This window comes from Ursus maritimus, unplaced genomic scaffold (genome assembly GCF_017311325.1).
Source record: "Ursus maritimus isolate PB19 unplaced genomic scaffold, ASM1731132v1 scaffold_11, whole genome shotgun sequence".
In the NCBI taxonomy this organism is placed as follows: domain Eukaryota; kingdom Metazoa; phylum Chordata; class Mammalia; order Carnivora; family Ursidae; genus Ursus; species Ursus maritimus.
The window spans coordinates 35,513,195-35,531,468 of NW_024423453.1; the positions used below are offsets into that span (position 1 = coordinate 35,513,195).

General features: G+C 36.7%; 1 protein-coding gene and 1 pseudogene across 6 annotated transcripts in view; both read right to left on the reverse strand.

The window, feature by feature from the left end:
• Window positions 1-18,274, reverse strand: part of SLC10A7 (solute carrier family 10 member 7) — a 242,335-nt gene that overhangs the window by 105,727 nt on the left and 118,334 nt on the right. The gene's annotated exons all lie outside the window — the stretch shown is intronic.
• Window positions 13,286-13,513, reverse strand: LOC121101906 (annotated as a pseudogene).

Consider the following 18,274-nt stretch of genomic DNA (forward strand, 5'->3'; position numbering starts at 1 on the left):
CCACATCTTTATTGATGCAGATTTATCAGAAGCCTCAGCAAGATCAGAGTAATAAACAGATCTTTGAGAAACCAGACCTCCAAGTAACCTTAATATTGTAACTGCTGTTGCTTGCACAATCAACATATATTCAAAACTAGGATAGCCAGCCTAAAATGAAGCAAATATTTTATTTCATTCAATTGCCTGTAAAACTGCCTGAATATCTGAGAAGCTCAGAAAAATGAGAAACCTGCTTCTTCAGAGATGGAAACGCCTATCTTGACAACCTCTCCGTCAGAAGAAAAAATTTTAAATGGATAACGTTGATACTAGCAATTAAGTACTTTGTCCTAAATCAGCTTATTCTTGTGTACACTTTTTATTCCCTGCAAAGAGTGTGGCAATAAGTGACTAACTTTTTCACTGGTATCTCCAGACCATCCCTACCATTGAGTATTGTGTCAGATACATTACTCCTAGGTGAGAGATGCAAAAATTCCGAAAGCTTGAAGACTGGCCTCAATTCTTGTCAAATTCTGCAGTTCAGAGTTCACTCAGTGATTCATACTACACAAATACTTGCTTGCCAAATAACTGTGTGCATGTGTGTGTGGTATGTGTACAAAAATATGAGTAAGCAAAAGAGAGCTAACCTCTTATGTCTTAGAAAGCAGCCGGAGCAAACTTTGATATCCATGGGAAGAAAACCATCCAAAGGATGTAAGTTTCAGATACAAGTATATAACTGGTCAAAGAAAAGTATACTCCATCAGTTATCATTTCTCCAGGTCAATCTACAACCCTATCAAAAGCAGAAAAACAAAATCACCAGTAATAATTTTTAAAAAATAAGAAAATAAGACCCTAGATCTTTCAAGCATATGTGAATTTTCAGACAAGGCACACAGGATGCCTAAGTTAACCAGGTTCTCACTGATAAATAACAAAATGGTAGCATGTCTGTGATGGCGTGTTAATTATACTTGCCAACGGGTGATTATGTAATTTCTAGGAGAGTAGAGAGTTTGCTCTATAAAAGTTACTTGACATTAATATGCAAACCACTATAGTAATATTATATGTTTTATTATTTTCAAACCAGACAGATTCTGCTAGCATTTCTTTTTAGTTTTAAAGCAATTCAATTTATAACATATACTTAGCTTCAATTCAATGAATACTTTTGAGCACCTACCATGTGTAGAACATTAGTTATTGCTAAAGAGTACAATGACGAATTCCATCACAATTCAGAATATAGAAAATCTGTCTTTTTAAAATCCATTTGATTCTTCTTTATAATTATTGTAACAGTACACAGAAATATGTAAACTGGTAATTTTATATTATGATACCATAGGGTTTTTTTTTTTCTACTTTCCCGTTTTTAGCGTTACTAACAACTATATTTATGGAACAAAGTAATCAATATACTCACCAAAACATGTAATTAGCTAATACATTGTTCATCTCAAGTTTCAGAATTTCAAAAACTAGATAATGTAAACAGATAAAGATTGATGCATCTATTTAATTTAAACAGTTCCAGAATCCCTAAAAAGTGAAGAAATATTGGCCTTCATTTTGGGGAACTTTTCAATTTATGCCAGATCACTCTTTTATAATTGGAATTTCATCAGCAGATCCAGATATTGTGAGACCTGAAGGCTACACAATTTAGGGGCTCTTCTTTAAGAAAGGAATGCAAAATTAATTCCAGGGCCTTCAAAGGGGCCCACGCAATGGAGGAGCCCTAAAGCTTCAGCTTCATTAGCTTCTGAACAAATCCATCTCTGGTTTGCAGCCATCAGTAACAAGCTTTCATTAATGACATGATGTAAAACAGAGCAACAAGTATCTGAAACTTAAGTTGGGGCGGAAATATATTTCTCTGAAACTTAATTACAGCAGCTATGTGGACTTTCGTGAAAATGAGCTCCTAAGGCACCCCCCAGAAACCTACTCTAACATTACCACGCACAGCATCAGGAGGAGGCTCAAGGTTAATCACTCATTTCCCTTTTCAATCTGTCTCAATTACTGTTATGGGAGGCTTCAATTAGTCATTCCTATTCTCTCCAGGGATAGGGAGAGATTGCAGATAACTCATCCCAGATAGACTTCACAATTTGAATCCCTCCACCCTGCTACAGAAAAATCTTCACTAGAGAAAAGCAAGATTTGCTATCATTCTCTCTGTACTCTGTCAATGTCACTCTTTCATCAGACAAAAAGAAGTCATAAGTCTTCTGGGATGCAAGGCCTCCTTTTCCCTTCCCCCCAAGGAGCAAGTTCTGTTTCTACCACACATTCAGCCCAAGACAGCCCTAGGCAATTGTTCTTAAAACTACCCTTGGAAGGCCCTTTCCAGAAGCTAGCCCCTGAGACAGACAACCATATTATCAATCACGGAGACAGCATTTATACTTTTTTTCTATTCCTGCTGTCTACTTGTCCCAAGACTGCTTAGCCCTAGAATCTAAAATCTACAGAAAGAGACATTCAATTACTCTTTAAGAAGCAGGTGTGGCATCAATAGTTTACGGAAGACTACATAGAAAATAATGATTTCTAAACCTACAAAGAGTAATGCCTCTTAACATAAAGAAGGCATCGATCTCTAAATTCATGGGATAAGAAAAAATGCTAATCCAACAAAAGGCTTCGTTGCAAAGGTTGTGTTTTTATCTTTGCAGAAAAAAATCTAAGAAGTTTAGGTACTGCTCTCATGATATGGCGATTACACACATGAGCTTCTATGGCAGCTGTATAAAATAACATCTACAAATGGGTCAAGATTTCTAGTTATGTTGGCATTTCGGTAATTGTTTATTCTCCCATGGAAGGACTAAATTTGCTCAAGGACTGTATGAAGTGGTTTATTTCCCATCATTCATTTCCTCCTCTGTTCTATCACTGCACTTTGTGCTCATTGCACTTACATCATGGAAGAGTTACTTGTTCTCAGTACTGTTTCACCCAATAAACTATAAACTCCTGGGGGCTGGGGCGGAGGGGAACACTGGGGCTATTTTCATTTTTGTGTCCTTGGTGATGAGTAGAGTGCTGATATATTGAGTAGGCACTCAATAAGCAGATTTACTGAAGAAGAGACACGGAATGGATAATATTAAATGGTGAGATTCATATATTTTAAAAACTGACTTTGAATTGTGCTCTTCAATTAAATGGGAATGGCAGGAGGTTTAACAGTCTAGGAATTAACATGGCATATAGAAAATTTTAAAAAGCTACTGTATAAAGAGCTGTACAAAAGACGCTCTCAGTGCAACTGAGCAGTGCTAAGATTCTTTTTTTTTTTATTCTGTTCAGTTAGCCACCATATAGTACATCATTAGTTTTTGATGCAGTGCTCAACAATTCACTAGTTGCGTATAACACCCAGGGCTCATTACCATACATGCTCTTCTTAATACCCATCACCTGGTTACCCCATCCTCCTACCCGCCTCCCCTCTGAAACCCTCAGTTTGTTTCCCAGAGTCCATAGTCTCTCATGGTTTGTCTCCTTCTCTGATTTCCCCCCCTTCAGTTTTCTCTCCCTTCCCCTATAGTCCTCCATGCTACAACCCAGCAATTGCACTACTAGGTATTTACCCCAAAGATACAGATGTAGTGAAAAGAAGGGGCACATGAACCTCAACGTTCATAGCATCGATGTCCACAATAGCCAAACTGTGGAAGGAGCTGAGATGTTCTTTAACAGATGAATGGAGAAAGAAGATGTGGTATATATATACAATGGAATACTACTCAGCCATCAGAAAGGATGAATACCCACCATTTGCATCGACATGGATGGAACTGGAGGGAATTATGCTAAGTGAAATATGTCAAGCAGAGAAAGACAATTATCACATGGTTTCACTCACATGTGGAACACAAGAATGAAGTGATCCATAGTATCTCCTTCCAGAACAACATTTCAAAATCCAGAAATTAAAAATATTCCAGATGTGTTTAAAATCACATCATTTATTTCAAATTTCTTATAAGATCATCACCTTATTTCCTGGCTTTCCTTTTCATAACATTTGTATTTTTGCACATAAGAAAAATATAAAACTCAGTCCTGACTTATGAAACTCTCCTCTATTATGAGCCCAAAATATTTCAAGATATAATTACAAGCACACCTCAGAGATATTGAGGGTTTGGTTCCAAACCACTGCAGTAGAGGAGGAAAAAAATCACAACAGAGTGAGTCAAATTAATTTTTTTATTTCCCAGTGCATATAAAATTTATGTTTAAACTGTCCTGTAGCCTATTAAGTGGGCAATAGCATTCTGTCTAAAAAAAACCACAATGTACATACCTTAGTTTAAAAATACTGCTACAGAATGGGAGATGACATTTGCAAATGATATATCAGATATAGGGCTAGTATCCAGAATCTATAAAGAACACATCAAAATCAAGACTCCAAAAATAAATAATCCAGTTAAGAAATGGGTAGAAGACATGAACAGACCATTCTCCAAAGAAGACATACAAATGACTAACAGACACATGACAAAATGCTCAACATCACTCATCATCAGGGAAATACAAATCAAAACCACAATGAGATACCATCTAACACCTGTCAGAATGGCTACAATTAACAACTCAGGAAACAACAAATGTTGGTGAGGATGTGGAAAAAGGGGAAACCTTTGCACTGTTGGTGGGAATGCAAATTGGTAGAAAACAGTATGGAGGTTTCCTCAAAAAGTTAAAAATAGAACTACCCTACGATTCAGCAATTGCACTACTAGGTATTTATCCAAAGGATACAAAAATGATGATTCGAAGAGGCACATGCACCCCAATGTTTATAGCAGCAATGTCCACAGTAGCCAAATTATGCAAAGAGCTCAGATGTCCATCAACTGATGAATGGATAAAGAAGATGTGGTGTATATATACAATGGAATAACTCAGCCATCAAAAAAGAATAAAATCTTGCCTTCTGCAACAACATGGATGGAGCTAGAGTGTATTAGGCTAGGTGAAATAAGTCAGTTAGAGAAAGACAAATATTCTATGATTTCGTTCATATGCGGAACTCAGATGAAGATAGGGGAAGGGAAGGAAAAATAAAATAAAGTGAAAACAGAGAGGGAGGTAAACCATAAGAGACTTTTAAGTATAGAGAAAAAACTGAGGGTTGCTGAGAGGAGGGGAGGATGTTCTAAATGGGGGATGGGCATTAAGAAGGGCACTTGCTGGGATGAGCACTGGGTGTTATATGTAAGTGATGAATCACTAAATTTTACTCCTGAAACCAACACTACACTATACGTTAACTAACTTTAATTTAAATAAAAAATGCTTTACTACTAAAAAATGCTAATCATCATTTGTGCTTTCAGAGAGCCATACTCTTTTTCTGGTGGAGGGTCTTGACTCAATGGATGCTGACTGATCAGGTGGTTGCTGAAGATCTGGGTGGCTGTGGCAATTTCTTAAAATAAGACAACAATGAAGTCTACTGCATCAATTGACTCTTTCTTTCATGAATGATTTCTGGGCAACACGAAATGTTATTTGATAGCATATTACCCTAGGAGAGCTTTTCTGAAACTGGAGTCTGTCTTCTCAAACCCTGTCGCTGTTTTATAAACCAACTTTATGTAATATTCTCAATCCTTGGTTGTCATTTCAGCAATCTTCACAGCATCTTCACAGACTAGATGCTATCTCAAGAAACCACTTTCTTTGCTCATTCATAGGACACAACTCCTCATCCATTCAAGTTTTATCACAAGATTATAGCAATTCAGTCCTATCTTTAGGTTCCACTTCAAATTCTAGTTCTCTTTGCCATTTCTACTATATCGTCAGGTACTTCCTCCACTGAAGTCTTGAACCTCTCATGAGGGTTGGCATCAACATTTTCCCAGCTCCTGTTTATGTTATTTTGACCTCTTCCCATGAATCACAAATGTTCTTAGTGGAATCTAGAATGGTGAACCTTTCCAGAAAGTTTTAAATTTACTTTGCCCAAATCCATAAGAGGAATCACTACCTATGGCAGCTATAGTCTTATGAAATGTATTTCCTAAATAATTAGACTTGAGAGTCAGAATTAGTCTTTGATCCATGGGCTGCAGAATTGATGTTGTGTTAACAGTCATGGAAACAACATTCATCTCTTTGTCCATCTCCATCAGAGCTCTTGGGTGACTAGGTGTAATTGGCAAAGAGCAGTCATATTTTGAAAGGAATCCTTTCTTTGAGAAGCAGGTCTCAACAGTGGGCTTAAAATATTCAGTAAACCATGTCATAAAGAGATATGATGTCATCCAGGCTTTGTTGTTACATTTATAAAGCACGGGCAAAGCAGTTTCAGTATAAATCTTAAGGGCTCTAGGATTTTCGGAATGATAAACAAGCATTGCTTTCAACTTAAAGTTATCATCTGCACTAGCCTCTAACAAAAGAGTTAGCCTGATCTTTGAAGCTTTGAAGCCAGGCATTGATTTCTCTTCTCTAGCTATGAAAATCCTAGATGGCATCTTCTTCCAATATAAGGTATATTGTTTACACTGACAATCTGTTTAGTGTAGCCACCTTCTTGAATTATCTTAGCTGGACCTTCTGGATAACTTGCTAGAAATTCTCCATCTGCCCCTGCTGCTTCACTTTGTACTTTGATGTCACGGAGATGGTGTCTTTCTTCAAACTTCATGAGCCCACCTCTGCTAGCTTCAGATTTTTCTTCTGCAGCTTCCTCACCTCTCTCAGCCTTCACACAGAACTGATGAGAGTTAGGGCCTTGCCCTGGATTAGGCTTTGGCTTAAGGGAATGTTGTGGGTGACTTGATCTTCTATCCAGAAGTTCAACTTTCTCCATATCAGCAATAAGACTGTTTCGCTTTCTTAGTACTTGTGTGTTCACTGGAGTAGCTCACTTTTTATCTCCTTCAAGAACTTTTCCTTTGCACTCACAACTTGGTTGTTTGGCACAAGACACCTAGCTTATTGGCCTATCTTGGCTTTTGACATGTCTTCCTTGATAAGCTTAATCATTTCTAGCTTTTGATTTAAAGTGAGAGACATGTGACTCTTCCCCTCACTGGAACACTTCAAGGCACTATAGGGTTACTAACTGGTCTAATTTCAATATTGCTGTGTCTCAGGGAATAACAAGGCCCAAGAAGAGGAGAGAGACAGGGGAACGGCCAGTCAATGGAGCTGTCAGAACACACACAACATTTATCAGTTCTGTTCACCGTCTTACGTGGGTACAGTTTATGGCACCCCAAAACAATTACAATGGTAATATCAAAGGTCACTGATTGCAGATTACCACACCAAATAGAATAACAATGAAAAAGTCTGAAATATTGTGAGAATTGCCAAAATGTGACACAGGGACACGAAGTGAGCAAATGCTGTTGGAAAAATGGCACCAATAGACTTGCTCAGTGCAGGGTTGTCACAAACCTTCAATTTGTGAAAAATACACACTACCTCTGAAGTGTAATAGGTGAAGCACAATAAAATGAGTTATACCTTTATATCAGTATTGGGAGGAGGAAAAGAGGAGGATTAAATCTCATAAATATTGGTGAAGCCTTCCTTGGTACCATCTAACCTCCTCCCATCACCACCTCCGTCTTGCACAGCTCCCACGTGTTCTTTTTGCATGCAGCCCTCTGAAACAATTGAACATTCAATCTGTCTCTTTCTCCACTTGCTCTGCTTCCTCATCACATATCATAAGGGAACATTTTTTACTGTTTCAGTGACCACTTTAGAGTGTGCTTACAGTCATGAATTCAGAAGATAATGGGAAGCAACTAGACAAGATTAATTGGTTCACACTGATTCTAGGAGACTGGGTATTTCTATAACAATCATAATAAATATTTTACACAATATTTAGATCCAAGTACTGCTCCAAGCGCTTTGTATATATTAAACAAACAACTAAATAACTATTTCTCCCAACTCCCTATAAGATAGGTTCCATTATTGTCCCCTCCTATAGTCAAGAAAGCCGAGGCTCAGAAAGACTAACACAAGTGATGGCTAGTGTCCCTGAGGTTCAATCTCAGCTGAGCTTCAGAATCTGGGCTCTTTATGAATAATGATAATGATACTGATGACATCAGCAAAGTAATAATACTAAAAGTTAGGAGCACTTATTAGGTGCCAAGCGTGTTCTAAGTACTGGATAGATATTCACTCACTTATTGAAGAAACAGCACTAGACTGAAGTCAAAAAGACCAGGATTCCACCCCAGACCCTGGTACTGATTAAATGTAAAATTTGGAGGAAGTTAACTTCAACCACTTTGGGTCTCGGTTTCCACAGATACACGCTGAGGTTACTTAACAGCAGATCTTTCGAGTCTAATATTATATTTATTGTCTGCCCACTCAGAATAAACCAATGGGAGTGGCCCTTGAGATGAGTGCAGGGGTACTAGAATAAAATTATATTCTTGCTCTCAAGAAATGTGTACACTAAGTCAAACAATATGAATGATTGAGAACCAACAAAGACTTCACATGGTACTCAAAACTGCTATTTGGTGGATCAATGCAGAATACAAAATAAAATTTGGTAATTGCTATGGACTGAATTACGCCCCTTCACTCCAAATTCATATGTTGAAGTACTAACTCATACTGTGACTATATGTGGTACAGGGCCTTTTGGAGGTAATTAAGGTTAAACGAGGTCATAAGGGTAGGGTTCTAAACAATAGGGCTGGTGTCTTTAAGAAGAGGAGGAGACACCAGAAATTTCAATCTCTCTCTCCACTGTGTGAGCACACAGCCAGAAGGAGGCCATACACGAGCCAGAAATAGATCCTTTGCCAAGAACCGAATCAGCCTGCACCTTGATTTTGGAGTTCTTAGCCACTGGGAGAAATAATTTTCTGTTGTTTAAGCCACCCAGTCTATGGTATTTTGTTAATGGCAGCCCAACAAACTAAGAGTAATTAAAGAAAAAAAAATCCTAGAAGCTATAAAGGAAAAGACTGCTGAATTTAATTGTACATTAAAAAAAATTAATATGACAAAAACAATTATACAGTCAAAAGATAACTGGAAAAATATTTGCAACACTGTAACAGAAATAGATTACTATTCTATGAATAACTTATAAAATTAATGTAAAAGATTAATGGGAAAATTGGTAAAAAGATATGAACATGTTTGTATCCTCGGTGCCTTGTCCAGTTCCTTGAGAGAGATAGCTAATGATTAGTTGAACTAAATACATAAGTTATGTAATTTTATTTTTATTTGTTTTTTTAAAGCGTACAACCCCTTGTAAATATAGTGATTTAGATAACTGTACATTAATTTTATAGAATTATTACAGAATTTTATAGAAATATAAAATCAAAATATTATATTAAAAACAAAAAAGGTATGCAAAAGCCAGTGAACATTTTAAAAACTTCTCAACCTCACTTGTAATTGACAATAAATAATATAAGTAATATTATAATAAATTAGACATATACATATATAAATAAGATTATATTTCTCTTAATAAATTAACAAGTTGGTAATACTTACTGTTGGTGAGGAGAGAAAAATGGTAGAGCCTTTTAAGAGGGAAGTTATTTATCAAAATATAAAATATAAATATTTATGTCCTAGCAGTTCTACTTCTAGGAAGTGATGCTACCAATACACTCCGAAAACAAACATCAAGATAAACGAACACTAATGTTCATGACCAGTTGTTCATAACAGTAAAAAACTAAAAACAACCGTATAGGTTCATTCATGGAGGATTAGTTCAATCCATTATGATACACCTTGTCAACACACTTATGCAGATGTTAAAACAGAATGAAGGAAGACTGCATTGAGTTAAGGAAAAAAAAAAAAAAAGCAAGGCCCAGAGTTTTATATATTACCACTGGTGTGAATTTTTAAAACCATACACACACACCACACACCACACACACACACACACACACACACACACACACACACACTATATTGGTATTGTCATAAATATTTTTCTGGTAGAAAACCATTAGAAATTTAACAATGGTTTTCCAAAAGAAGATGGAGAAGGATACTTTCATTCACAGTTCTATTTTGGCGTGTGTGCCTATAATATATATTTAAGAATATAATTCTTAAAAACAGAGCATTTATATAAAAAAATCTTTAAATTATGGATCTATCTTTAATTTCTAGGAATCAATTACCCTTCCTGAAAAGACTGTCTGAATATTCAACAATCAGTATGGCGGACAATTCAACGAAGCTAACATTTCTTTCTTCCCATAGTAGTATCTTTTTCTTTAGCTATTTCTCTTTTACAAACAAACAACAGTGAGTTAGTCCTGAGCGCTCTTCCCTCCTTGTTCCCTTACAGACACTCAGTTGCCAAATCCAGTTGATGCTCTTCCATTCGCGCTGTCAGGACCCTGGCTCAGGTATTCATTATCATGTATTAGACAACAGTAATAGTACAAGGAGATGTTGTTACTGAGTTCTATGGGGCAGGCACTTCACAGATGCTGCTTTCTAATCCCTACAGCAATTACAGATAGTTGATATTAACACCTCATTTTTCTGGATACCCACAACATGATTACACCTAAAAAAATGGTATAATTGGGTAGGTGAAAAGCAGTGTCTCATTGCTTGAAATTAAATTTCTCTAACTCTTAAAATGTTGAACATATTTTTATTCATTTATTGGCCATTATACTGTCCCGAAGCATTCCCTGTCATATGTTTTGCCCATTTTTTTAGCTGAGTGGTTTGTCCTTTGCTTATTGATTATAGTAGTTTCTCATATATTTTAAATCTTTTTCCCTCGACTTTTAAAAAATTCAAACCTATATTAAAATTGCCAAGAATAGTATAATGAACATCTGTATGCTCTCCACCTATATTCACCAATTACCAATTGTTAACATTTGCCACCTCTCTTTCAACCCTCCACCCCCAAACTCTCTCTCCCACTGGTAGACTTCCCAACATTGTGACACTTTTCATCTCAATACTTCAGCATGTATTCGGTGCCTCTTCATACTTACTGCTATCCTAGTCCTTCATAGAGCCTTTCTCCAGCCTAATGAATTCCCACAACTTCTTGTATCATACATTTACTGTTTCCTTTCCTTAGAATATATTTCTGCCATTTTCCATATATCCAAATCTTATCCACCCTTCAAGGCCCAACTCAGATGTCCCTTGATCCATGAAGCCTTCCCTTCTTAATTTTCCTTCTGTTGTCTATGCAACTGCATACCATGTATTGCTTTCTTCTTGGCACCACTGTTCTTTATGTATATGTCTTACATCCCTAACAGTCACGAGCACTTAAGGACAGGAAGTGTGTCCAATAGTAACTTGTATTTTCCACAGATCTTAGCATAGCAACTTACAAACAGGAGACACTCAATAAGTATTTGCAAAATCAACCAGCAAAAATCACTGAATAAATGTATGTTTGTGAGAAAATCAGAGGGAAATTAAGATTTTATTTCCGGAGCACCTGGGTGGCTCAGTTGGTTAAGTATCTGCCTTCGGCTCAGGTCATGATCCCAGAAATCTGGGATCAAGTCCCACATCAGGCTTCCTGCCCAGCAGGGAGTCTGCCTCTCTGCCCCTCCCCTGGCTCCTATGCGTGCTCACTCTCTTCCTCTCTCAAATAATTTTTTATAAATCTTAAAAAAAAAAAGAGATTCTATTGCCAACCCCTTCAATAATTCTTTGTGATTTTCTACAAATCACTTAACTTCAGCAGTGATAATACTGATTATAAAATAATAGCTCTTTTATTTTTTTCAAGATCAGGCACTTTATATGTGTCGTTCACTGTGTCCCTTCAGGCCCACAACAGCCTTCTGAGGTAGACATTATTACCATAATACAAGTAAACAGGAGTGTAGAGAGATTAACTAACATGTCCATGCAGGTAGGGTATTGGTTTATGATTTTTGCCACATTTATCTTCTTAATGTTTCTATTGCTCATTTCACCTGTAGTTGTAAAATGACTTGTTTAAAATTGGGTGTTTGTGCCTACTTAGAGATATATGAGTTCAATGACTAATGCTACTTAGCGAGAAACAACAACAACAACAACAACCCAAACCAAAACAGAAAAATAACTCACACTTAATAAGAGATAATTAAAGAAAAGTTGATATTTTTTGTTATATGCAAAAACTGACATAATAATCTTTGGAACTCCTTAATAGGTTGATTTAGCTTTCAACTTTTGATTTATCATGAATAGCAGCAATACCTAGAGAGGCACGTGCTTAAAACACATGCAAAATTAAGGGGCTTTTTCTTTGGGGAATTCTGGTGATGAGCTCAGTGATTTTAGCTCTGCTTTTATAATTGGCAATTCACCAAAATCCTGCAGGTGGGAATCTGTGACTTTTCTTTTAAACATTTTGTATTACCTTGGAAAAAGCTCAGGCCAAGAGTCTGGTGTCAGGGCCTCTGTTATCAAACAAGGGATCTGGCTCCCAGCTCTCACAGGTCTGAGGCTTATTAGGCCAAACACAACTCTTCTGGCTGAACAGGGCTGTGGGACTTGAAATAACTGGGCTATAATTTCAGTTGTCTTAAAGTCTGACACCAAAGTAACTGATAGGCTTTGATCTTGAGACAAAAGAAGAAAAAAAGTTAGTGCATAAGCAACTTTAATCAAATTTTGTTTCCTTGAAATATATAGACATTCTCCCAAACCACCATTGTGTTTAGTTTTAAATGCGTACTCTTTCTTTCTTTTTTTTTCAGATTTTATTTTATTTTAATTTTTTTTAAAGATTTTATTTATTTATTTGATAGAGAGAGAGAGAGAGTCAGCGAGAGAGGAAACACAATCAGGGGGAGTGGGAGAGGAAGAAGCAGGCTCCCAGTGGAGCAGGGAACCTGATGTGGGGTTCGATCCCAGGACTCTGGGATCACGCCCTGAGCTGAAGGCAGACACTTAACAACTGAACCACCCAGGCGCCCCTAAGATTTCATTTTTTAAAGTAATCTCTAGACCCAACATGGGGCTTGAGCTCACAACTCCAAGATCAGGAGTTGCATGATCCATCAACTGAGCCAGCCAGGCGCCCCTTAAACACATACTCTTAATGAAATCTATTAACTCATTTAAAAAGAGTAAATAGTGCCAAGACAAGTAGTAGACCAACACTCCCAGAGAGAACTTCGGCCTCATTGGTCTAGTCTCAGAGTCTCTGTGGCCAAGGTCAGAGGATCAGCTTCAATACAACAGTGGGGAGAAGGAGCTGTTCTATAGATATGAACTCCATTTGGAATTAGGAGGCCTGGGAGGCTGGCCTCCAGGCTATGAGACTCTCAGCAAATTGCTTACCCAGCCTCTATGAGCCTCAGAGTCCTTAGCTATAAAATGTAGATGACAATTCTTACACTGGGCAACTGTTAGGATTTGTGATATAATGGATGTAAAAGCACTTAGCAGTTACCTAGCTTTATAAATGCTCAATTAGCAATAATCGCGCCTCGGATAAACCTCATTGGCTATGATACTGCCACTGCGCAAAGCTTAAATGCTCAATAAATGTTAACAAATGCAACCTATGGGGTCTCACATATTTTTTAGAGATTATGATAATGAAAAGTGTAATAGTATATGACACCATTAAAGTCTGAGTGTTGGAGTTTTAATCTTTCAATGGTAAGATTTGTTGAAGACATCCTAGATTCTGCTATTTGAAGGATTAAATTTTACTCATATTTTATACCTTATCCAGAAAAATCAATCAACAAATGTGTGTTGATTTACTTATTCACCGAAAATACAGAAAATAGGTTTTGGGGTTATAAGCATACCTGCTCATAAGAAACTGTATTGAATTTGACAAAAGGCAATTATAATGTTTTATAATTCCAATTACTGATAGCATTGCTCATGCTAATAGTTATTAAGGGCTTAAAGTTTGCTAGGCATTGGGAAGCATTTATGGGAAAAGGATACAGGATATGTAAAAGATCGTTATTTAAACCAGAATCCTAGATCTGGGAAGGTTGTGAGCAGGAGAAGCCAAGAAAACATGAGCCTTTTCCCCTTCTACTTTATCAGTTACATTACTTGTAAGTTATTTATATTTACTGGTTTAAATATGCCTGCACAGAAAGTACTTTTTGCTTTTAATTGTAACTTCAGATTTAGCAGGCATAAAGACAGAAAATTCAAAATGCGAAAAATGAAAATAAATGGTTGTAAATATAGAGACGATAAAAAAGCAAGAGGGACTTTGGGACAAACTAAGGCTCAGAGCAACTTGGAAGGCAAAAAGAGACAAACAAATCTTGATCCATTTTCTTTAAGGAGAGAGATACTGAAGCTCATCATCCTGCTAGTTTAATGTTGATGTGTTGTGTGATTGAAGTTTCTAATTGTTTACAAAGATGTAACATGATATGTCATCTTCACTTATAAAGAAAATTTCTGCTTCACTCAAAAAAGGACATATAGACCATATAAACTCATGCCCTCAGTACAGTAAGTAGTAATCACCTCTATTTTATGACTTTATTACAAGTCTCATACACATATTAATAAAAAGTATACCGGAGCTTTTAAATATTGACCCCTCAAACATGAACCTTGCAAAATGTGTGAAGAGGAAAACAATGTCAAGTACCCATTTGTGACTGTGCAAATCAATGTCTCCAAAAAGAACAGTCTGGACTAAGGGTTATTCTTGTTACCAAAAAGAAAAACGGTCTGTGTCTGTGTGACCAAGAAAAAAAAAAAAAGCGTAAAAACACTGCTAAAAGCAAACAGATTCTTGAACTCTTTGACCTACTTTGAGTTGAAAAATAAAGTATACCTTAGCCCCTCAGTTCACAGTCCACTCAAATATTTGGGGCTGTGGAGCTGTGTTTCATTAAGTCGCTGGTCAGTTGTTAGGGACTGAGCCGCATAAAAGGCACGTGAAGTCCTCTTCTAAGACTCAATACGTCTTCTGCACGGTCCCCAAACATCCCTAACTCTAAGCAGTAATTGTCAGGAAAAGCTCTCATTATGTGAAGTGTAATTAGAGCACCTTGCCCTCCCAGGGTGTACCGTACGGAGAAGGCTGGAAGGGTTCATAAATTAGTGCCAAATCACTCACCCTCCGTCTACCATGCAATCTGCTGCGAGAGAGAAAATCGTATTTGTACACATTAGGGCAAAAGCCCACTGGCCCCTACAAAATTAACCTAAACACTAACTGTGGTTATTTGAGGGACTCCCCATTTCATTATGCATCTCAGAAATAAAAGAGATCAAGTTTGCTGCCATCAATAACACTGAACATATCTGCTGAATCCCGCAGATTCCAAGACATTAATAATTCAAAATCTTGTGGGAATTTTGTCATGGTGGAGATACGACTTGTCTGCAAACAGAGCTCAGTGGATGCTCAGTATGATCTATTCTTCTATATAGGCACGACTGCTGCATTCATCACAACAGAGAAGAACACAGGATTCTCCTGTATCTCTGCAACTGAAATTCTGGAATGTATATTATAAAGTTGTTATGTATAACATAATAATTCCCAACCTCACATGAAAAGTAATAATCATGATAGGTCCTTATACCTTATAGATTCAAAGGATTGGTAAATACATTTTTCTCTTCCTCATCTCTTACACATATATGCCTTAATTCAAAAAACATTGAGACTGAGTGGTCAGATGGAAAAAATAAGAGAGAAAAACATGTTGGGCTCTCTTCCTGTTGGGAGACAGAATGTGTGTGTGTGTGTGTACACAAACATACACGTGTGTATATTTATACACATATACATATTTGTATATACACACACATAGTGTATTTATATATTTGTGTATATATGTACATACTCACACATATACACATAGACATACCTATGATCTCCAGATTTACTTAAAAACTAGAAACTGACAATGTCAGTTATATCACTGACTGTTGTTCTGGGACCAACACCTAAGGAGATGACATTATCGAAAATATCCACCAATATTATTCCCCAAAAGGTCCCTATAGAGTCTACCCACACCCTTAATTCTTGATAAAAGATTTTGAACCATTCTCAATGTTAAGGCCAGAACAACCTTTCTAAAACTCAAATCTAATCATGTCATTTCCCTGTGGAAATTCTTCTTCTTGCCCTTAGAATAAAGCCCTAAATCCTCTTTAACAAGGCCCAGGAGACCCTGTGTGATCTAGCTACCCCAGTGTACCTTAGCCTCATTTCAAGCCATTTCCCACTTCATTTTCTGAGCTCCAGGCACAATGGCCTTTTTTCAGTTCTTTGAAAACATCATGGGCAATCCTGCCTCAGGGCCTTTGAATATGGTGTTTTCTCTTAGGTAATGTTCTCCATTTAGCGAATTCCTAACATTGTTCAGATCTCAGCTCAGAAGTCAATTGCTCAGAGAAGGCTTCCCCTACCCTTTCCCTTTAAAGCCTAATAGGCAATAATTACTGAATGTTCCTATTAGTAGGCAATGTACCCAACTTTTTACATGCATTTTTTTTCATTTAGTTTCAAAACAACCCCTGAAGTTAGCATTATTATCTCCACTTACACATTTATACGTGTGAAAATGGATACCAGAAAGATTAAGAAATATATGGAAGATCACACAGCTTATAAATGGGGAAAGAGAAATTAACTGAGATGGTCCCCCTGATACATTCTCTCTTCACATGTATACTCTTTGGTAACGCTTACCATATAATCAGTTGCTTAATGTTTGCTTTCCACATTAGAATGTAACCTCTATAAATGCAGAGAGGCTATCCACCTTGTTCATCAAGATATTGTTGTGATGATGCTGGGAACACAGGGGTCAACAAACATCTCTTGTTGAACAAATGAGTCTATGATATACTGAGTCATTTCTAGCACAAAGAAAAGAAAGGCTAATTAAAAACACTCACCATAAGTCATTACCTATCCAATTCGAGCACTAAATTTGGAAAGCTGAAATAGGCATGAGTTATTATTAAGTACTATATGTAGTCCAATGAAGTCCATAGTAAATATAATCCGAGTAGGAAATGTACACAGTGTGTCTTTAGGGAAAGGTAATTCTGTGTGCACATCTAACTCTATATTGGAACCTAACAGTAAAAGCAATTACTCAGAGCACTTTCTGCACATTCAATTCCCTATAGATTTCAGAGTAGGCTAGATAGCTCTCAAGTCCAATTTCAAAGTATAAACACATTAAAAATCACAATGAAATATTACAGATAATTATAGTAAAATTGTTTCAAAGACCCATGGAAGATCTATCTCAATTAATAAAGCTAATCCTTATATCTAAACAGTCAGTATTACTCTGTATGATACTGGGAAGTCTAATCAGAATGACTGCAAGTTTTCCTGAACTTAATACGTCAGGCCAATTCCACTGACTCTGGGAACTGGTCAAGGTCAGCTCTAGATTTCAAATTCTCATAATTCACAGTTATATCATGAATGAAAGCCTGATTTAAGTATTTATTTCAACATCCTACCTCATTAAATTTTTTATCTACCAGTATTACAACTGATGAACAAAATAAGTAGGTCTTGTTTTATATTCTTCTTTTCTACCTTCCTGTAACAAAGTGGTTAAGGAAGACCGATATGGTCAAAGATGTGAGGCAGCTTGGCATAAAAAAATTTTCAAGGAGTACAAATGTATTTTAAATCATAAATTATAAAGGCCTATTATACTAGATGAGCATTTACAAGTACAGCAAGACACAATCTCTAACTTTGTCTCTAGCAATATACCTATTTAGAGAGCCTGCAGAGCCCACCATGCGCAAACACAAGAAATATGAACAAATAAAAATATGGAGGACTTGAAGAAGATTCAAAGACATCATCCTTTTAATTCCTTTTTCTTATCCATAGGATCACATTCCTCCATATTCTTAATCATAAGAATAAAATGAATAATCTATATTTTTCAAAAGCCATGCCTTATTAGATATACATGAACTTTGTTCAGCTATCAGAAATGTTTAAAGGGAATCATGTTCTCTGATCAACAGTTCTATTTCTTCCATGAAGCCTTACCTGATCATTTCTATCTTCCCCCCTAAATCTGAGCTATCACTCCTTATTACCATGTCACCTGTGCCTCACATACATACTTCCTTTTTAAAGCACACAGTTCCTACTACCTTAAATTTCATTATTTATGGGTACATATCTCTCTTTTTAAAGTAGAAGATCATTCAGGGTAGGTTTTTCATCTGATTAAATTTTGCACCCTCCTTCCCCTCAATAGCACTTGTCATAATGGATGCACATAAGAGATAGAACAATTCA